Source organism: Pleurodeles waltl, chromosome 5 (genome assembly GCF_031143425.1).
Source record: "Pleurodeles waltl isolate 20211129_DDA chromosome 5, aPleWal1.hap1.20221129, whole genome shotgun sequence".
NCBI classification, from domain to species: domain Eukaryota; kingdom Metazoa; phylum Chordata; class Amphibia; order Caudata; family Salamandridae; genus Pleurodeles; species Pleurodeles waltl.
The window spans coordinates 867466130-867488459 of record NC_090444.1 but is presented as its reverse complement, the minus strand read 5'-3'; the positions used below and the strand labels follow the sequence as shown (position 1 = coordinate 867488459).

General features: G+C 45.1%; 1 long non-coding RNA gene across 1 annotated transcript in view; it reads right to left on the bottom strand.

Annotated features, from left to right (window-relative positions):
- The window catches only part of LOC138297325 (uncharacterized), a 144178-nt gene extending 122062 nt beyond the window's left edge, over window positions 1-22116 (bottom strand). Inside the window, exon 1 of the long non-coding RNA XR_011204026.1 lies at window positions 21983-22116. This is a non-coding gene — a long non-coding RNA (uncharacterized lncRNA). The remainder of the gene's footprint in view (window positions 1-21982) is intronic.
- Between the last annotated feature and the right edge of the window lie 214 nt (window positions 22117-22330).

Here is a 22330-nt window from a genome sequence, read left to right as displayed (position 1 = left end):
ACCCTTTAAGATACGATGTAGAGTCTGTTATGGATGTCTTCCGCCAATGGGAAGCACCGAAACAAAGATACGTTTTTGAGAAAATGTGTGCTTTCCTTTGTGAGGAATTGGAAGATAATGATTTGGAAACAAATCCGCCTGATTTGTGCCGTGTACGGTTTGAGTTTGCAAAGGGCACGATTGTGGGTTCGGATATTGAGACAGCAGTTGCGACGTTGTTGTCCTTTAGGAATAAAGATCCTTCTCAGTCATTGTTCCAACATGACTCCTCTGTTAAAAAAAAAGGTGCGACAGTACCCAATGAGAGAAGTCCCTCCGGTATGGAAGGACGCCGTTGCGGCTGATGTTGCTTATCAAATTGATGCTGTCCCAGCTCATTTTGAGCGTGTTTGGGTACATGTTCCGTGGAAGCGAGCTGAAGTTTTAGCCCTTAAGCAGACTTTGCCTGATCCCCGTAAAAACCCTGCAGGGTATTATAAGGAATTATCACAGACTGCAGACTCATGCATTATGAATTTAGCCGACATAGACATGTTATTTGGGAATGTTGTTCCACAGCCTTTGTGGGGATTGATTCGCCATACAGATCATGCACAAGAGTTAGGTGACTCATGGGCTAATATTAGTGCTGCAAATGATAGACAAGTTGGTGGTGCCAAGCCTGAGCCTTTGGTAGCAGAACTGCCTGCTAGGATCATTACTTACATGAAGACTTTAATGCCTGCGATGCGTGTGAATTGGGATAAATTGTCTGCGTGTAAGCAGAAGAAAGATGAAACAGTGTCTGATTTCTTCACCAGGTTTGAGGAAACGTTTATCGACCACAGTGGTCAAGATATGAGTACAGAAGGTGGTCAACAGTTGTTCGTCGACAAGTTTGTGCACAATTTGCTTGCCGAGCTGTGTAAGAAATTGAAGGATTCAGAGAGTTCTTGGGCCGTTTCCTCTTCAGCACAAATATTGGCTACTGCACAGTACTACGAAAATAGGGATAAAGATGAGAAGGATAGAGCAGACAAGAAAACTAAAGAATTAAAGACGAAGGTTCTTTTACAACAGGCGTATCCGCCACGTGGTGGTCAGAGTAACTATCAGCAACCTCAACAGTTCCAGAGAAACTCGCAAAGGTTCGAGTTTTCTCAACCACGTGTTCCTGTAGGTCCCAATCAGTGTTCATATTGTAAAGAAGAGGGTCATTTCAAGTATAGTTGTCCTATTTTGTTACAGCGTACAAATGGTGCTTCTGGCGCAAGAGGTCGAGGTGTTCAACAAGCTCCTAGAGGTAGAGGACGTGGAAGTTTCCCCCAGAACATGCGTTCCTTTCCGTCTCAAAACTCAATGAACAGTTTTGACCAGCAACATAACGCGTCTGGTAGGACGGCTCAGTACTATGCTGACGACTACTATGGAGAAGATGAGAACTTGGAAGGTAATAATTGCTAGGACAGCCATAGACGAAGAGAGGGAGTTTTTTTAGTTCCAGTGGATCAGAATGGACCTTATGTTAAGGTGATTACCTCAGGTGTGTCGGAGCCTTTTCTGTTAGATACTGGTGCTACAAAGAGTTCTATTATGCACTCAAAACTCCCTGGCGCACCTTTGTCTGGCGAGATGAATGTTTCAGTAGGTTTTTCTGGCGCCCCGGTTAGAAACCCGATTTCTAGTCCTATGTCCCTTTCTGTTGGACCTTGTGAATTGGAAGCACCCCTTATTCTGACGACAGGTTGTGGTGAAAACTTGTTAGGATTGGATTTGTTGAAAAGATTGTATGCGACATTATATTGTTCTCCTTCGGGAGTACAACTTACACTGGGTAGGAAAATGGTCTCTCCAATGTATTTGTCAAAGGATAAACTTCCGACCGAATTGTCGTTTCTTCCTAATACCATTTGGGCTACTGGTCCTAATGACGTGGGTCTGTTGGAAATACAGCCTTATGTTGTGACATTGAAAGCCAATGTTAAATTACCACGCATTCAACAATACAAGATCTCTAGTGAAGGTGAAAAGGCGCTGCTAGCGATCATTTATGATTTAATTGAAAAAGATGTAATTGAAGAGGCAACGTTTGTAATAGTCTTGTTCTGCCTGTTTTGAAACGTACTGACCCGTCTAAGCCACCTGTTTACAGGCTCGTGATTGATCTTATAGAGGTAAATAAAATAGTTGTGCCACAGTTTCCAATTGTTCCTGATATCACTGCCATATTGACTATGATTCCAGCTTCCGCCACCTGGTTCTCGGTGATTGACTTAAAGAATGCTTTCTTCAGCATCCCGATTGCAGAGGAGAGCAGGGATATTTTTGGATTCAGTTTAGGAGGCCGAAGTTTCCGCTTCAAACGCGCTCCACAAGGCTACTGTGAAAGTCCATCAATATATAGTCAGGCTTTAAAAACACAGCTTGATGCAATTGTTTTACCTGACGGCGCTACCCTTATTCAGTACATTGATGATTTGCTAGTCGCTACAGATACTGAAGAGATTTGTAAAGAAGCCACCTTGTTGTTGTTGCATCATTTGTCTGATTTACATCACAAAGTGTCCCTTTCAAAACTGCAATATTGTCGACAAGAAGTGACCTACTTAGGTCATCTCTTATCGAAGGAGGGAAGGAAACTGACCTCAGAAAGAATTCAGGCAATTGCAAAATTGAGTGTGCCAAAGACACAGAGAGAAGTACGTGCTTTCTTGGGCATTACATCATACTGCAGATAATGGATACCGAATTTTTCTTTGCTGGCCAAACCTTTGGTAGCATTGACCTATAAAGATACACCAAACCCCGTTCCGTGGTCTGAAGATTGTCAGAAAAGTTTTTCCGAATTGCGTAATGCATTGTGTTCGGCTCCTGTGTTGGGTACCCCCGACTACAGTAAGCCCTTTACACTGTATGTCCATGAGAAAGAGGGTTGTGCATTGTCAGTGCTGACACAGTCTTTTGGAGACAAGCAGCGCCCATGCGCATATTTTTCGTCAACTTTGGATCCGGTAGCTAAAGCATTGCCGAGTTGCTTGAGAGCCACAGCGGCAGCAGCTGTTTCTATTCGACAGTCTGCTGGGTTAGTGATGAATAATATGTTGATTGTGATGGTTCCACATGCAGTGGACACGTTGTTAAACAGGACCAAGACACAGCATTTAACTAGTGCTCGATTGTCAGGTTACGAGTTGACACTGTTAGCGAGTCATGTGCACATAAAGAGGTGCAATACTTTGAATCCAGCCACGTTATTGCCAATTTCAGTAGAAACAGATGATGTTGAACAACATGATTGTTTTCTTAGGACAGAAGAAGAAATGAAAGAGAGAGTAGATCTTAAAGATACTCCTCTTGTAAAGTGTGATGGTACCTTATGGGTGGATGGTTCATGCTTCAAGCTTCCGAATGGTGATACGACTGCAGCATATGCTGTCACAACTTTGCATACGATTGTTGAAGCTGCACGTATACCACATAATTCAGCTCAAGCAGCAGAGCTGATTGCACTTACAAGAGCGTGTGCGTTATCGAAAGGAATGAAAGTGACCATTTATACCGACAGCCAGTATGCGTTTGGTGTAGCCCATAGTTTTGGGCGATTGTGGAAAGAACGTGGGTTCCTGACTTCGCATGGAACTAAAATTCAGCATGGTCAGTTGGTGAATGAGCTTCTTGAGTCACTGACCTTGCCATTACAAGTTGCGATTGTGTAATGCAGTGCACACAAGAAGGTTACTGATGATGTCGGTCGTGGCAATGCATTTGCTGACGAAATCGCAAAAGAAACAGCAAAAGATGTGATGAATCGAATGTATGTTGCAGGCCCCGCAAGATGGGTTGGTGACGTTGGAATATGTGAAGATACGATAGAGGGTGTGAAGTCTATTCAAGCTGAAGCTTCAGAGAAAGAGTTGAGTGTGTGGAAAGAAAGTACGGGTAAATTGGATGAAAATGGTTGTTGGGTTGACTTGTCAGAACATCAGCGATGGTTGTTACCCGATGCGTATGTGCTTGCAGTGGTGACAATGGCTCATGGAGTGGCCCATATCAGTGTGAAAGGGATTTGTAAGTTGTTGGCTCCAGTATGGCAAAATGCTGGACTTCCTAAATATGCAGAGAATGTGGTCAAGAATTGCATGGTGTGTCTGAAATACAATCCTGGTAGGGGAACCCCAACTCCAGCTGGTCATTTTGCGCCTCCAACGTATCCGTTCGAGGTTTTGCAGCTAGATGTCATCCACATGGAAAGGTGCAACAATCTGAAATACGTACTCGTTGTTGTTTGTGCCTTTTCAAGATGGGTAGAAGCATATCCCTTAAAAGACAACACTGCCTTATCCACAGCTAAAGCCCTTGCCAAAGAATTCTTCCCTAGGTTTGGAATGCCGAGAATGGTCTGGAGTGATAATGGGAGCGAATTTGTGGGTCGAGTGATGAAAAAAGTATGTGAAGGGCTAGGTATCCAGCAAAAATTCCACGCTGCAAATCACCCCCAATCAGCTGGACTAGTAGAGTGCTATAATGGCACGCTAAAACTGAAGTTGGCAAAGATACAAGCGAGCTCTGGTCTTAAATGGCCTGACGCTCTGCCTCTAGCACTCCTATCAACAAGAATGACTGTGCATTCGCGAGTGGGACTTAGTCCCTATGAAATTGTGTTCGGCCGCCCGGCCAACATATGGGGAGTGCCAAGACCAACAAAATTCAGTGAGATCGAACACCCTGTACTGCTTGATTATTTGTATGAATTGACGGCTAAATTGCGTGTTCTACACCAACAGGTCACGATACTCTGCCTCAGGTCTCTGAAGCTCCAGGACATCTTATCGATCCTGGATCATGGGTACTGGTCAAGAACTTCCAGCAGACAAAGAATGACCAGCCCCGTTGGACCGGCCCCTACCTCGTCCTTCTCTCAACAAGATCAGCTGTTCGAGTGGAAGGGAAAAAGAACTGGATCCACGGCGTACACTGCAAGAAGGTCCCTTTTCCTCTACCGTACGACCGGTGGGTCCAGAAGGGGATCGCTGACTCTGAGACTGAGACTGTGCCTCGTTTTTTGCCATTTAGCGATGCACGTGTAAAAGGAACAATTTCTGAACAAGAAAGTGACAATAATTTGCAAGAAGCTGTGCCACCGTCAATTCGATTGAACACTACAGAGCCTGAACTCTTGTTCCAGAACCAGACAGTACTGGAAAAAGCCGTTATAATTTGAGACCAAGAACTAAGGACAAATAATTTTTTCCTGTTCCTTTGCTATTTTTTTAAAGTGCGGCTCTCTCATCTGAGAAACTTTCTTATTTTTGTTTTTTTTCTTTTCGAACCGCCATCCGGGTTCAGCTGTAGGGTCGTGGTTGCCCAAGTCTTTGGAGTGCAGCTGAAGACGTTAGGTCGACAGTTCTGGTCGGTCTAAGGGAGTTGCCCTAGACTGACAGAAGCATTCCCTAGCATAGAACACCCTACCACCACGAGCAGCAATTAGAGAGGATGGAGTTTTTCAAGAATGAGAGACCTGCCAGACAGATGGACTTTAAAGCCAGAATGGGTATAATAATGACAAAGAAACGATTTTTGATATTATGTATTTTCATGTTGCTTAGTGTAATGACGTTTTTAATAGGATATGTTTTATTCTCTTTTCAAGTGACATTTGCACCCATTACACAGCCCATACCTCCTTCTACTGTTTCCTCGCATTCTTTTCACCCCCTGCCTGAACACGAGTCTGCCAGAAGATTAGAATTTGTCAACAATTCATTCATTCAGCTTCTACACCAACACCAATTAGTAGTGAACACAACTAACTGTTGGGTGTGTGGTCTTATGCCTCATACTGCTGATAAAGGTATACCTTATCTGGTCCTGCCTTTCAGCCATAATGGTTCTGTATGGGCATATAGAACGGTGTTCATATACGCGTATGAAGCCACCCCCCTACGTTCTGTGAAAGATAATCCTAAGAATAGTGCTCTAGCTAAGGGTATAGTAGATATGATTAGGGAAGATATTTCCTATGAGACTATCCCGAGAGATGAGACACTAGCATATATTGGATGGAACATAACAGGATATGGAGTTACTCTGAGTGGGAACCAGCGAGCAAAGAGATCCTCCCCGATTTGGATTGTACCCCATCAGGGTCACCTATGTCTGCAAGGTAATGGCAAGAATCCCAGAGCTCAGTTAGGGAAAAGTATCTGCACTGAAACATATGTTTTTGCATCTCAGACTTCTCCTTCGTTCTTAGCAGCTAAGGGTACCTATTTCATCTGCCATAATAGAGCCTATACATGGTTGCCTCCTGACTTCTCAGGCACATGTTTTGTTTCGTTCCTGTTACCTCCCACCTACACGGCCGCGGCAGATTACCATAAGACAAGGATAGTTAGAGGTGTCATAAGTAAAGAAGACACTACAGGACAAGAATTTGGAGATTTCGTAAAGGGTTTTCTGCCGTTTTGGGGCCCTATGGTTAACAGCAGGAACATAAGGCAATTGACAAGGGTGGTTGAATCCACGGTAGTTGAAACCGCCGGTGCCCTTGGTAATTTGACTGCTGAGCTCCATTCGGATCGCCTTATGACTCTTCAGAACAGGGTCGCATTAGACGTCATACTTGCAGACCGAGGTGGGGTATGTAAAGTGATCCAATCAAGTTGCTGTGTTTTCATCCCAGATAACGCTCCGATAGTCTACCAGGCCATTTCCAAACTGCATAAGATCTCCGAATCTATTCACGTGGATAAAGGAGATTGGTCATTGATGGGGTGGTTCTGGGAGCTGATATCCGCCTGGGGATGGAAGACTCTGGTAGTCATTGGGATGATCTTAGCCATTCCTTTCCTGTCCTGTCTAATTGTACAGTGTGCTCCTGCAATATGTGGCCTCTGTGCTACATCGTGTGTAAGGAAACCCGTATCAAGGGACGAGCTAAGTAATAGGATGATGCTACAGCAACATCTCAACGACTTTATGAATATAGACCTGGACTCAGATTAGCGTGAGTATAGGTTATTGCCTATGTAAGGGCAAAAGGAGGGTTTGTGGTACTGAAAATTCTGGACCCGTGTTATAAACGTCGTCGTATCACAACGATTTTGGTATCAGCAGACCGGGAATGATTAGAATAGTATGCACAAGCATTGGATTCATATTCGGGTAGCAAAATCACCCGAATATCAGAGTTTCCGTCCTGAACCCTCGTGTTCCATTTAAACGACAGCCATTTTATGATTGCCCTCACATAGGCCAATGTCTAATGCTGAAAACGAGTCTGAAGGACGCGTACATCTTTGCTGACTCCTCTGTGACCTGGGCAAGCAGACTCCACTGCCTGAAGCCAAACCTGTTCGGCCAGTTTCTTTCCCAGTGGCCGAATGAGATTAGTATCAAGGCACAACACATCATAAACCTTTCATCACACACAAACCATGCCTAATCTTACACACACTTGTCCCTGTTTCTTTCTTTATGACTTGCTTTACAAGGAGGAGGTGCCCGTTTATATTGGGGGTCCGTCGATATCTGATGAAAGTACTAAGCCTTGCCGGGTAATTGATTGAGGGCTGGACAAACTGGAATATGGGCTTGTCATCATAAACCTGCTATTTCTTTGTAGTGAAAATATGTGAATGGTTAACTGTAAAATAAGGAATGTTTGCCTAAAGCATAATATTTTGTATAAAAGAGAAGGTTAGCTTTGCAAGAGGAGCAGTCTCCTGAGAATATACACCGTGTTGTACTTCTAGGATACCTGTTACTGGCTGCAGCCAATAAACAAGATCTTTGACTTCACCAAGAAGACTCTGTGTTTCTGTAGTCTGAAACAGGAAGGACTCGAAGTCTTAGGGTGTGTTCCCTGGCACCACTGGGTTCTGAAAAACCCAGTACTTCAACAACACATCATTGGACAACAGTACAAGATTATTGATGTCCATAACTCCACTAAGTTTCTTCCCTTAGCTATAGTTCAGCTTAGTTGGGGTGGAGTTACTGGCCCTAAGCAGGTGGTAGTGTCACCTAGCTTACCTGTAGACTGTCTCTTAGGTAATGACCTAGAGACCTCAGGTTGGGCTGAGGTAGAGTTTTATGTCCCATGCAGCCTAAGCTGCTTTGCTATAGCTACCTTTTATCAGCCTAAGCTGCTAGAAACACCTCTTCTACACTAATAAGGGATAGCTGGACCTGGTACAGAGTGTAAGTACCCCTTGGTACCCACTGCAAGCCAGGCCAGCCTCCTAAATTGGTGGCAGCAGTGGAATAAGTACTTGCAACTACTTACCACTTTGTCATTGTGTACTTTTCATAAGAGAATAATATACAAAACAAGGTCAGTGTATGTACACCTAACCAAAAAGTTTTGCTTTTCTTCTCTTGCACTATCTGCTAAGTGCTGAAAAGTACTCCTAAACTTTCTAAAAGTTTCAAAAAGTTGAAAAAAATTTTTTTTCCTGTTTTTTAAAAAGTCCTGAAACTTTTTCTATCTTTTATCTGTCTCTAAATCTTTTTCTATCATGTCTGGTGTAGGAACTCCTCTTAATTTGGTCAATACAACTTATGACCACCTTACCTTTAAGAGCCTAAGGAGTCTCTGCATTGATAGAGGTTTAGTGGTAGGAAAGAACCCTACTAGAGAATTTCTGTCTAATATGCTTATTGAGAATGATAAGGCCCTGGGTGGCACCTCACCTGAAAAGTTGATAGATAGCTCACACTCTGACTCAGGGGAGCCCCTTGAGGGAGTGTTACAGGGTTCCCTTCCTAATCTTCCCCTTAGCAGACCACCTAGCAATGCTGGTAGTAATAGAAGCTCCCATCATAGTAGAGATGTTTTGTTCCTGGAGGCCAGTTTGTTAGAGTGCCAACTGTTAGGGACAGGTCTCCCTCTGCTCATTCCAATCTTTCTTCTGTGTCAAAACATTCCCAACCCACCCACCCTGGTGACAAAATGTTAGAAAGGGAACTCAATAAGTTGAGAGTGGAAGAGACCAGGCTGAAGCCTAAACAGCAACAGCTGGCTCTAGACAGGGAATCCCTAGACTTAGAAAAAGAGAGACAGAGGTTGGGGCTAGGACCCCATGGTGGCAGCAGCAGTATTCCTGATAGCAATCCTGTGAGAGAGCATGATTCCAGGAATCTGCACAAGATAGTTCCCCCTTACAAGGAGGGGGATGACATTAACAAGTGGTTTGCTGCACTTGAGTGGCCCTGTATGGTACAGGGGGTCCCTCAAAGGCAGTGGGCTGCTATCCTATGGCTATCTTTCAGTGGAAAGGGTAGGGATAGGCTCCTTACTGTTAGAGAAAGTGATGCCAATCATTTTACAGTGTTGAAGGATGCACTCTTGGATGGGGTTGGCTTAACCACTGAACAATACAGGATTAAGTTCAGAGAAACCAGAAAAGAGTCCTCACAAGACTGGGTAGACTGGCCCTAAGCAGATGGTAGTGTCACCTAGCTTACCTGTAGACTGTCTCTTAGGTAATGACCTAGAGACCTCAGGTTGGGCTGAGGTAGAGTTTTATACCCATGCAGCCACGTTGGGTATCCCTGAGGAATTGTTCCCTCTCATTTCTACTGAAATGAAAAAGCAAAGGAGAGAAAAAGGCCTGAAAACTCAGGATCCCTCTCCAACAACAGGTAAAAAGGGTATCACAGTATCCCCTAACCACCCTGCCATTCAGGATACCATTCCTGTGGTGGGAGAAACCTCTCCTAGGGTGGCACCTGTACCAAGGGAATCATCAGCTGGCATAGCTGTACTCCCTAAGGTGGAAGTACCTCTCTGTGAGATAACTAATATAGGTGAGAAAAAGAGCACCATTTTAGTTAACATGGAGCATCCCTCCAACCCTCCCAGAGAAACTTTAGTGCAGAAACCCTGCACTGCCTCACAACAGTTAGGACAGCAGCCCTGCCCTAGTGTGGAGCTCATAGAACAGCATCCCTGCCCTGCTCCAACTCAAGAGAAACCACATCCCTGTTCTCTCTTACAGCCATATGGACAAAGTTTTTGCCCAGCTAAGGCTTTACTGAGACAGCATCCCTGTATGGCATTCTCATCACTAGAAATAGGTCCAGTGGACAATTCCCACTGTTCTAAACTAAAACTTACTGATAAAAACTCTGAAAATATATCTTCACATTGTTGGTTAGCTAAAAATCTTCAAACAGGGTGGTTTACATCCCCACAGGGAAGTAACCATATAGTGGATGGTGAAGGGAGTAACCAGTCTATTGCAGAGCTACTCTCCACTTATCACCACTTAGACAATAAAGTCTCAACTGGCCAAGGTTAGCCTTATTGTCCTTCGTTTTGTGGGGGGGGGGTTGTGTGAGAAAGTAGCCTCTTTCTAGCCTTGTTACCCTCACTTTTGGCCTGTTTGTGAGTATATGTCAGGGTGTTTTCACTGTCTCACTGGGATCCTGCTAGCCAGGGCCCAGTGCTCATAGTGAAAACCCTATGTTGTCAGTATGTTTGTTATGTGTCACTGGGACCCTGCTAGCCAGGACCCCAGTGCTCATAGGTTTGTGGCCTATATGTATGTGTTCCCTGTGTGATGCCTAACTGTCTCACTGAGGCTCTGCTAACCAGAACCTCAGTGGTTATGCTCTCTCTGCTTTCCAAATTGTCAATAACAGGCTAGTGACCAATTTCACCAATTCACATTGGCATACTGGAACACCCTTATAATTCCCTAGTATATGGTACTGAGGTACCCAGGGTATTGGGGTTCCAGGAGATCCCTATGGGCTGCAGCATTTCTTTTGCCACCCATAGGGAGATCTGACAATTCTTACACAGGACTGCCACTGCAGCCTGAGTTAAATAACGTCCACGTTATTTCACAGCCATTTTACACTGCACTTAAGTAACTTATAATTCACCTATATGTCTAACCTTCACCTGGTGAAGGTTGGGTGCAAAGTTACTTAGTGTGTGGGCACCCTGGCGCTAGCCAAGGTGCCCCCACATTGTTCAGGGCAAATTCCCCGGACTTTGTGAGTGCGGGGACACTATTATATGCATCCACTACATATAGGTCAATACTTATATGTAGCGTCACCATGGTAACTCCGAACATGGCCGTGTAACATGTCTAGGATCATGGAATTGTCACCCCAATACCATTCTAGTATTGGGGGGGACAATTCCATGCATCCCTGGGTCTCTAGCACAGAACCCGGGTACTGCCAAACTGCCTTTCCGGGGTCTCCACTGTAGCTGCTGCTGCTGCCAACACCTCAGACAGGTTTCTGCCCCTCCCCCCCCCGGGGCCTGGGCAGCCTGGTCCCAGGAAGGCAGAACAAAGGATTTCCTCTGAGAGAGGGTGTTACACCCTCTCCCTTTGGAAATAGGTATGAAGGGCTGGGGAGGAGTAGCCTCCCCCAGCCTCCGGAAATGCCTTGATGGGCACAGATGGTGCCCATCTCTGCTTAAGCCAGTCTACAGTGGTTCAGGGATCCCCCAGCCCTGCTCTGGTGCGAAACTGGACAAATGAAGGGGAGTGACCACTCCCCTGACCAGCACCACCCAGGGGAGGTGCCCAGAGCTCCTCCAGGGTGTCCCAGACCTCTGCCATCTTGGATTCAGAGGTGTTGGGGCACAATGGACGGCTCTGAGTGGCCAGTGCCAGCAGGTTACGTAAGAGACCCCCTCTCACGGGTGCTTACCTTTCTCTATAGCCAATCCTCCTCTGAGGGCTATTTAGGGTCTCTCCTCTGGGCTATTCCTCAGATAACGAATTCAAGAGCTCACCAGAGTTCCTCTGCACTTCCCTCTTCGACTTCTGCCTAGGATCGACCACTGACTGCTCCACGACGCCTGCAAAACCACAACAAGGTAGCAAGAAGACTACCAGCAACATTGTAGCGCCTCATCCTGCCGGCTTTCTCGACTGTTTCCTGGTGGTGCATGCTCTGAGGGCTGTCTGCCTTCACCCTGCACTGGAAGCCAAGAAGAAATCTCCTGTGGGTTGACGGAATCTTCCCCGTGCCAAACGAAGGCACCAAACTGCATCACCGGTCCTCTGGGTCCCCTCTCATCCTGACTAGCGTGGTCCCTGGAACACAGGAGCTGGGTCCAAGTACCTTCCACAGTACAGTGGCCCTTCTGTACAAATTTGGTGGAGGTAAGTCCTTGCCTCCCCATGCCAGACAGTAATCCTGTGTACTGCGTGATCTGCAGCTGCTCCGGCTTCTGTGCACTTTTCCAAGGATTCATTTGTGCACAGCCTAGCCTGGATCCCCAGCACTCCGTCCGGCATTGCCCAACTCGCTGAGTTGGACTCTGACGTCGTGGGACCCTCCTTTGTGACTCTGACTCGACTGCTGTCGTCAGATCTTCTAAGTGCCTGTTCCGGTACTTCTGCAGGTGCTGCCTGCTTCTGCAGGAGCTCTCTGAGTTGCTGACCGCCCCCTCTGTCTCCTCCTCCAAGGGGTGATACCCTGGTCCTTCCTGGTTCCCAGCAGCACCCAAAATCCTCAACCGCAACTCTTGCAGCTAGCAAGGCTTGTTTGCAGTATTTCTGCGTAGGAACACTTCTGCATCGCCCAGCACGCCGTGGGACATCTTCTGACCAAAGGAGAAGTTCCTGGCACCTTGCGTTGTTGCAAAATCTTTGGCTTCTTACACCTGGAGGCAGCCCTTTTGCACCTTCATCCAGGGTTTAGTGGGCTCCTGCCCCCCCTGGACACTTGCGTGACCTTGGACTTGGTCCCCTTCCTTTACAGGGCCTCAGGTCCAGGAATCCATCTTCAGTGCTTTGCTGGTGGTTGTGGTTCTTGCAGAATCCCCTATCACGACTATACTGTCTTTCTGGGGTAGTAGGGTAGCTTTACTCCTACTTTTCAGGGTCTTTGGGTGGGGTCTTGGACACCCTTACTGTTTTCTCACAGTCCCAGCAACCCTCTACAACCTCCCATAGGCCTGGGGTCCATTTGTGGTTCGCATTCCACTTTTGGAGTATATGGTTTGTGTTGCCCCTAGACCTATGTCTACCTATTGCATCCTATTGTGATTCTACATTGTTTGCAGTACTTTTCTTACTGTTACTTACCTGTTTTGGGTTTGTGTACATATAATTTGTGTATATTATTTACCTCCTAAGTGAGGGCATCCTCTGAGATACTTTTGGCATATTGCCACTAAAATAAAGTACCTTTATTTTTAGTAACTCTGAGTATAGTGTTTTCTTATGATATTGTGCTATATGATATAAGTGGTATGGTAGGAGCTTTGCATGTCTCCTAGTTCAGCCTAAGTTGCTTTGCCATAGCTACCTATATCAGCCTAAGCTGTTAGAAACACCTCCATTTTACTAATAAGGGATAACTGGACCTGGCACAAGGTGTAAGTACCAGAAGGTACCCACTATAAGCCAGGCCAGCCTCCTACACCATGCAGCGCGGTTTTCTAACACCTTGCGACTGGATTTCTCACACATTGTACCTGGCCGTCAAAGTCATCGTGAAGCGGCACGGATCGGAGGTGCCCTGTCTGGAAATTGACACATCGCTCTCTTGTGAGGGAGAAAAATAACGCATCGCCTATCCGACCAGAGAAGAAATGATGCAGGACCTCACTTGCGAGTAAGGAATCAACGCATCGCTTACTTTTCCAATGCAGGCTCACCTGTGCGGCTTTAATTTTGACACAGACCAGTTATTTTGTGTAAAGTCAACATTTCCTTTGTTTTCTATGGAGTAAGACTCTTATTTGTTTGAAAATTCATATCTTGACTTATGTAGGTTGGATTTTTGTCGTTTTGATCTTGTTTGATTTAGATAAATATTGCCTATTTTTCTAAACTGGTGTGGTGTCCATTTTTTTGTGTTTTTACTGTATGTCTGTGTGTGTTGGTACAAATACGTTACACAGTGCTTCTGAGATAAGCCTGACTGCTTGTGCCAAGCTGCCAAGGGGGTAAGCAGGGGTTATCTAAGTGTGTTTCTCCATTGCCCTGACTAGACTGAGGGTCCCTGCTTGGACAGAGTGCAAACTGACTGCCAACCAGAGACCCCAATTCTAACAGTATCCTAGGGTAATAGTACCATCTTTTACTTAATGGGCTAAAAAATACCATACATACACTCTGAAATGAAATGCAAAAAACAAGTTAGCATTATTATTATTGTTTTTAAAACGAGCCCCCCTCTCCCATTTTTTTAGCTTTGGAACCTGCCCTTTAAAAGACACGGCACAGTCCCATTCCTATTCAGCCTCTTCGCTATATTTTTGTCTGCTGTCAAGGATCTTTTGTCTACATTGCAATACATCGTGGGAATTGTCTCAGCTATTTGCTCATAATTGAGTGGCGTTCATGGCTATTTCAGTTCAGTGCATTTAAATTGATGATCTTCCTCCCTTTTCTTGTAATTTGACCCATCACTGGAGCATAGCTTGTTTACAATAATTTCAACTGGATGCAGATCTGCCAAACTTTAAAAAGATGCCACTGTATGAGAGAGGGTGAGCTTCCATGCAGGCCCTAGTGAAAAGCTGCAGTCAGCCACTGCCTAAACAGCTTTATACAGGTTGGGACAGAGAAAGGGAGGTGTGGTTTTTACGGACATTGTGTCAACACCTATTCCTACCCACCTAGCCCTAAAACACAAGCGTTTCAGAGGCAGCCTTGCATACCACAGGCACATGGTTGGCTGCATCAGAAGCCATAATGGATCGTGTCTGTGCAGTGCCTTCACACTTTTTGGATGGGTTTTCAGCTCAGCCTTTGTTCACTGTATGATATCAGCTCTTCATCTGTATGAAGAGAATAGATACTGTGTAAAAAGCAATGTGTGAGTTGGCAAATCTGTGAGTGACGTATGTCCTTCTAATTTCGACATCAGAGCAACTTTTGTTTTTCATTTGTATCTGCTGTGTGTGAGGGAAGCTTGCAGTGCTGCCTGCACTGCATCAGTTCCTTCTGTAAGGGAAGCTTGCATTGTACATTATTCGAGAGGGAAGCTTCCACTACTGCTGTGCTGTATCTGCTGTGTGTGAGGGTAGCTTGCTCTGCTGCTGCCTGTTCAGTATCTGCTGTGTGTAAGGGTAGCTTGCACAGCTACTGTGCTGTATCTGCACTGTGTGACGGAAGCTTGCACTGCTGCTGTGCTGTATCTGCTGTGGGTGAGGGAATCTGGTGTTGCTGCGGTGCTGTATCTATGTGAGGGAAGCTTGCACAGCTAATGCCTGTGCTGTATCTGCTGTGTGTGAGAGAAGCTTGCACTCCTGCTGTGCTGTATCTGCTGTGTGTGAGGGAAGTTTGCACTGCTGCTGCCTGTGCTGTATCTGCTGTGTGTGAGTGACACTTGCACTGCTGCTTTGCTGTATCTTCTGTGTGTGAGGGAAGCTTGCACTTTTGCTGCCTCTGCTGTATATGCGAGAAGCTTGCACTGCTGTTGTGCTGTATCTGCTGTGTGTGAGGGAAGTTTGCACTGCTGCTGCCTGTGCTGTATCTTCTGTGTGTGAGGGAAGCTTGCACTTTTGCTGCCTCTGCTGTATATGCGAGAACCTTGCACTGCTGCTGTGCTGTATCTGTTGTGTGTGAGGGAAGTTTGCACTGCTGCTGCCTGAGCTGTATCTGCTGTGTGTGAGGGAAGCTTGCACTGTTGCTTTGCTGTATTTTGTCTGTGTGAGGGAACCTTGCACTTTTGCTCCCTGCGTTGTATTGCTCTGTGTGTGAGAGAAGATTTAACTGCTGCTGTGCTGTATCTGCTGTGTGTGAGGGAATTTTGCACTGCTGCTGCCTGTGCTGTTATGTGTGAGTGAAGCTTGCACGGCTTTCTGTACTATATCTGCTATGTGTGAGGGAAGTTTGCCTTGTACCTTCTCTGTGATGGAGCATGCACTACACCTGTGCTGTATCTGCTTTGTGTGAGGGAAGAATGGATGGTACGTTCTCTCTGAGGGAAGCTTGCATTGTATCTTCTCTGTGAGGGACACTTGCATTGTACCATCTGTGTGAGGGAAGCTTGCATTGTACCTTCCGGGTGAGGAAAGCTTGCATTGTACCTTCCTTGTCAGGGAAGCTTGCATTGTACCTTCTCTGTGAGGGAAGTTTGCATTGTACCTTCTATGTGAGGGAAGCTTGCACCAGTTCCTAAATAAACAAACTATCCCTCTCTCTCTATTCTACGCAACTCTTAGCCATTTATATTCGCCATAACACATAATTCCACTACATAAATGCACTCCGTACCACACAATTCTACACTGCACATTTCCACAAGTAGCAATTAAAATACAAAACATAAATCTCCACTCCACATCACTTACATCCCCTACACTCCAAACCAAAATACATAAATAAGACATTGTCATTTACAACGCCAATAGCTCTCTTTATCGCAAATGCGAGATCTATTACATTACAAATGCTTTTTTGTAATCATTGCATGTATAGATTATGTCTTCAGGTAACAGTAATTCAAAGCCAATATTACATATTCCTTGCCTCAATAGAAAGCTCTTTTTCCAGTGATAAACATTAAAACTAACATTAATATCTACATCCAAGCATGCCTCCTTAAAGAAAGAACCCATACTACTCTACTGAAATCATACATTTTTTTGCATGTTTTAATGCAAAAATATGGACACCATGTTCAGACAATGACTGTTTTTTGTTGCATATGCTTGCAATAAAAAAAAAAAATGAATTATCCACTGCACTGGACTGCTAAAGTCAGACTGATTTGCTGTGCGAATGCTCGTTCGCCAAACCATCCTCGGTACAGTAATCTTTCTCCTGTGGACAAAAAGTGAAGTCTTACTACACCTGGTGGGAGTTCTCATCATTCTGGCTGAGGGGTCTCTCTTGTGTGGAAGGGGTGAGTATCTACTGTGGGGTTTCGCCTGCGCTGCAACTGGTCTCACTGGAGGTCTTTGGGTCTCTTAAAGCGAGCCGTCCCCATTATGTACAAGAGCTATATTGAAGCGCTAGTTTTAAGCTTACATCCATCCTAGACTAACATACTACATTGAGCAGAGTCTGTTTCTGGAGCAACTGGGGAGAGCTCTAGAGATACCCCCCACACACCCCCCCCTATAACTTGCAAGAAATTATGCTTTCTGAAAGAGTTGCGCAGGGCTCTGAAAAATTTACCGTCTCTAAATTGGACCTTATTTTACATTGTGCGTGCACTGTGGGAAGCCTGTTTGCGTGGGGTGAGGACGGGGCTCCTCTGGTTCCAAGGGGGAGGGGGGCAGTGTCAATTGCTATCCTTTAAGTGGAGGTGGGGTCTTGACCTGGCCTCCCTATATGTAGGCAGTGCTCGCGGCTCTTGATGTCCTTAGCTCTCTGTTGAAGCTTCCACGAATTTTAAGCCACAAGGGACTCAATTTCCTCTGTGTGCAAGAGATTATTAAGTCTATTGATGCAGCACAGTTGATTTGTACTGTCCTTTTTTTGGGAGGCTGGCGCCCGTTGCACGAACAATACATCAGTAGCTCAATCCTTGTCTATCTTGTAGACGATACAGGTAAAAACTCATGTGCCACACCCCAAAGGGAATGCGTGTAGCCAGTCCCCCAAGGGGAAACATGTATTGAACGAACATAATGCCAGACCTTGAAAATGAAAAAAAAGACTGTGCCAACAAGTTTTTTTTTTGTAGATCCGCTGTCAGGTGGCGTAGCAGGGTAAAAAATCTGCATTGATCTTTTTGTGAGGATCTATACAACGAGGCTATCTAGAGTGTCTGATGTGGTTCAGAGAAAGGCTTGAACAAATTGGTTAGAATCGGGTCAGTCAGGGTTTCTTTGAATGGTAAAAATTACTCAAAGCTAGCAGGTAAATGTTGCAAATTGTATGTCAGAGGTTAGTGTAAGACTCCCAAGGGAGGTATAACAGCTCCTGAAATTCTACATTCCTCTAAATCTTAACCATAAAAGATGCATTCTCTTCTACGCCCAAATCCAGGGCAAATTTCTGAAAGGGATTGGTCAGTAGTAGGAAGAGATACCTTTCCTCATCAGTTTAAATCTGACAGTTGTCCCGCCCCGGAAGTGACGTCACTTCCGTGACTGGGACTTCCGGTGCCCCTGAGAGCCCTCCCCGGAAGTGACGTAGGTGTAGGGGTGTCACGTGGTTTGTGACCTCATGATGTCACGTGTTAGCCCTGTGCCTGGGTCCTAGCCCCTGGGTATTTGTCTATGGGCTGTGTCAAATGTATTCCTCTGTGCTGTGTAACCAGTTTCACAGCCTAAGAGGACAGGTCTGGACATGTCAGACATTCAGGCCCAAGTGGCGGTTTGTAGGCCTCCTCACAGGGCGGGGCATTGGGGGTTGTAAGGCCAAACCTCCACACTGCCGGCTAATCCAAAAAGAGGGGCTGGTCAAATGCTGCTTTTGTTAGCGCTAGCCTATCAATTTAGAAAGGTAAATCTAAATCAGATGTAGGCCACCCAGGACTGGCCTCAAAGGATGAGTGGCATTGCAAATCTAAAACAGATGTTTGCCTCCAGGATTTCCCTGGGACACAGTGGAGGCTAAATTAGAAACTGGCCATGCAATTAAAATTTGAAACAAAACAATGGTCAAGTATTGCAAATCTAAAACAGATGTAGGCCTAAGTGTTCCCAGGACAGGCCTCAAAGGATGAGTGGCATTGCAAACCTAAAACAGATGTGTGCCTACAGGCTTTCCCTGGGACACAGTGGAGGCTAAATTAGAAATTGGCCATGCAATTAAAAGTTTGAAACAAAACAATGGTCAAGTATTGCCAATCTAAAACAGATGTAAGCCCAAGTGTTCCCAGGACAGGCCTCAAAGGATGAGTGGCATTGCAAATCTAAAACAGATGTGTGCTTACAGGCTTTCCCTGGGACACAGTGGAGGCTAAATTCGAAACTGGCCATGCAATTAAAAGTTTGAAACAAAACAATGGTCAAGCATTGCCAATCTAAAACAGATGTAGGCCCAAGTGTTCTCAGGACGGGCCTCAAAGGATGAGTGGCACTGCAAATCTAAAACAGATGTGTGCCTACAGGCTTTCCCTGGGACACAGTGGTGGCTAAATTAGAAACTGGCCATTCAATTAAAATTTTGAAACAAAACAATGGCCAAGTATTGCCAACCTATAACAGATGTCTATTTCCAGGCCCCACCCTTCACAAAGCCTAGGCATAATTACCATAGTGAGTCTTGTATAAGAACCCCCCACCTTCACAGACCTCTTTTTTTCTGAACTACATACTGCAGTTTGCGGCAAGCAGGGAATCATCAGGACATCATGGCTGAAAACATGAAGGTCAGAGCACAGACTGGTGTTGTTAAACCTCTTCTACTTAAGGTCTGTAACAGTGTGGTGTTTGTATGTGCTCTAAGGTAGTTTAACATTGATATAAGCCCCAACCGGTTTAACTATACATTGCTGAGTAAAATGCACATATTTTTTAAAATGATATTAATGTAAGTTGGGAGATGGGCAGCGGTAATCTGCTGGCTACAATATTTAATTTGTGCATATGGGTTCTGTTGCTGAACATTTACATGTATTTTGAGGGGGCTGTGCTTAATTTGTTCCTGTAGGTTCTGGGGCTATGTATTTGCAAGTATTTTGAGGGTCTGCACTTATTTTGTGGGGTGGCGACTAGGCTTAATTTGTGCTGGATGGTTCTTATGTTGAGCATTTACAAGTGTTTCTGATGGTCTGCACTCATTTTGTGGGATGGCGGCGGGGCTTAATTTGTACTTGTACGCTCTGGAGCTATGTATCTTCAGTATTTTTGAGGGTGCGCACTTATTTTCTGGGATGGTGGCCGGGCTTAATTTGTACTTACTGGTTCTGGGGCTATGTATGTGCCGGTATTTTTTCTTTTTTGAGGGTCTGCACTGATTTTGTGGGCTGGAGCCAAGGCTTAATTTGTACTTGCTGGTTCTGGGGCTATGTATGGGCATGTATTTTTGAGGGTCTGCACTTATTTTGTTAGGTGGAAGCTGTGCTTAATTTGTACTTGAGGGTTCTGGTGTTATGCATTTGTATGTATTTTGATGGTCTGCACTCATTTTGTGGGATGGCGGCAGGGCTTAATTTGTACATGCTGGTTCTGGGGCTATGTATTTTGAGGGTCTGCACTTATTTTGTGGGGTGGCGGCTAGGCTTAATTTGTGCTGGATGGTTCTTATGTTGAGCATTTACATGTGTTTCTGATAGTCTGCACTCATTTTGTGAGATGGCGGCGGGGCTTAATTTGTACTTGTAGGTTCTGGGGCTATGTATCTGTCAGTATTTTTGAGGGTGCGCACTTATTTTGTGGGATGGTGGCTGGGCTTAATTTGTACTTACTGGTTCTGGGGCTATGTATGTGCCGGTATTTTGTTTTTTTGAGGGTCTGCACTGATTTTGTGGGCTGGAGCCAAGGCTTAATTTGTACTTGCTGGTTCTGGGGCTGTCTATGGGCATGTATTTTTGAGGGTCTGCACTTATTTTGTTAGGTGGAAGCTGTGCTTAATTTGTACTTGAGGGTTCTGGTGTTATGCATTTGTATGTATTTTGATGGTCTGCACTCATTTTGTGGGATGGCGGCAGGGCTTAATTTGTACATGCTGGTTCTGGGGCTATGTATTTTGAGGGTCTGCACTTATTTTGTGGAGTGGCGGCTAGGCTTAATTTGTGCTGCATGGTTCTTATGTTGAGCATTTGTATGTGTTTCTGATAGTCTGCACTCATTTTGTGGGATGGCGGCAGGGCTTAATTTGTACTTGTAGGTTCTGGGGCTATGTATCTGTCAGTATTTTTGAGGGTGCGCACTTATTTTGTGGGATGGTGGCTGGGCTTAATTTGTACTTACTGGTTCTAGGGCTATGTATGTGCCGTTTTCTTTTTTTTAGGGTCTGCACTTATTTTGTGGGCTGGAGCCAAGGCTTAATTTGTACTTGCTGGTTCTGGGGCTGTCTATGGGCATGTATTTTTGAGGGTCTGCACTTATTTTGTTAGGTGGAAGCTGTACTTAATTTGTACTTGAGGGTTCTGGTGTTATGCATTTGTATGTATTTTGATGGTCTGCACTCATTTTGTGGGATGGCCGCAGGGCTTAATTTGTACATGCTGGTTCTGGGGTTGTGTATGTACATGTATTTTTGAGGGCGCCACTTATATTGCGAGATGGCGGCAGGGCTTAATTTGCCCTTGCTGGTTCTGGGGCTATGTATGTGCCTGTATCTTTGAGGGTCTGCACTTATTTTATGGGGTTAATTTCTACATGCTGGTTCAGTGCATCTTTTTATTTTTATTTTTCTTGGGCTGCATTTATTGTTCTACTCACATCAGTATTCTGTGTTCACACATTTAATTGCAGCAGTCCAGTGTTTAAGAGGTTAACTTTGGGGTGCATAGTTATTCATTTTAGAGCTCTGCGCCACGGGTTTCGGGGCGCAGAGCTCTAAAATTAATACCTGTGCTCCACGGAGTCAGCCAGCATTCTGGGGGCCCAAGATATTAACTTTTCTGCGCTACTTTCAAGAGACCTCGCTGCCTTTTGAGACCAGTGCAGAAATGTTGATAACGAGGTCTCCGAGCATCTGCAGCCTCGGGGACCTCACGTCTGGGCATAAGCATGTATTCTCTCAGAAGCCACTGGGGAACAATCCAGCGGCTTCTGAGAGCCGCCCAGAAGGTTTAACTAGAGAGAATGCCACGTGTGTTTCAGTGCAGCATTCTCTCTAATTAAACCTTCCGACCGGCTCTCAGAGGCCTCATGGTGTTCCCTGAGGCCTCTGAGAGCCGGTCGCTTGCAGACAGATTGCGGCGATGTAAAGATATAGCAATGGGGCGAGATACTATAAAAGATAAGTTAGGGCTTTTTGTGGTGCCTGAGCATGTGGCTCGGGCCCCATAGGGCCGTTTAAAAAATAAATAAATAAATAAATAAGCCTTGTGTGACAAATACAAAAAATAAAAAATAAAAAGATATTGAAATAAATAAAAATAATAATAATTAAAAACTAACCCTTGCAATTGTGCTCAGACCCCCATGCCCCCAACCACTCACCTTAGTTCAGGAGGGTCTGGTGTCCTAGGTTGATGCCATGAAAAACACTGGACCCCACAAATGCTGCATCCACAGATGGCCATTTTTTAAAAAAAGACTGTGTCTGGGTTGTTGGAGCTGGCTCAGCCTGGATCCTTCACCCTGGAGGTTGGAGTTTAAAGTGAGCTCTGCCCCCACACATGGTTCAGAGCCTTGTTGAGCTATGGTGAAAACCCTGCTTGGATCCTAGGATCCGGTTTCCAGTCTATTGTACATGTATAAATTCTAGGAACTGTAATGTTTTTTTATATAGGGTTGTGTTCTACATTTTTACAAGTGGTGTAATTATACGGCATTATACAGACTTTA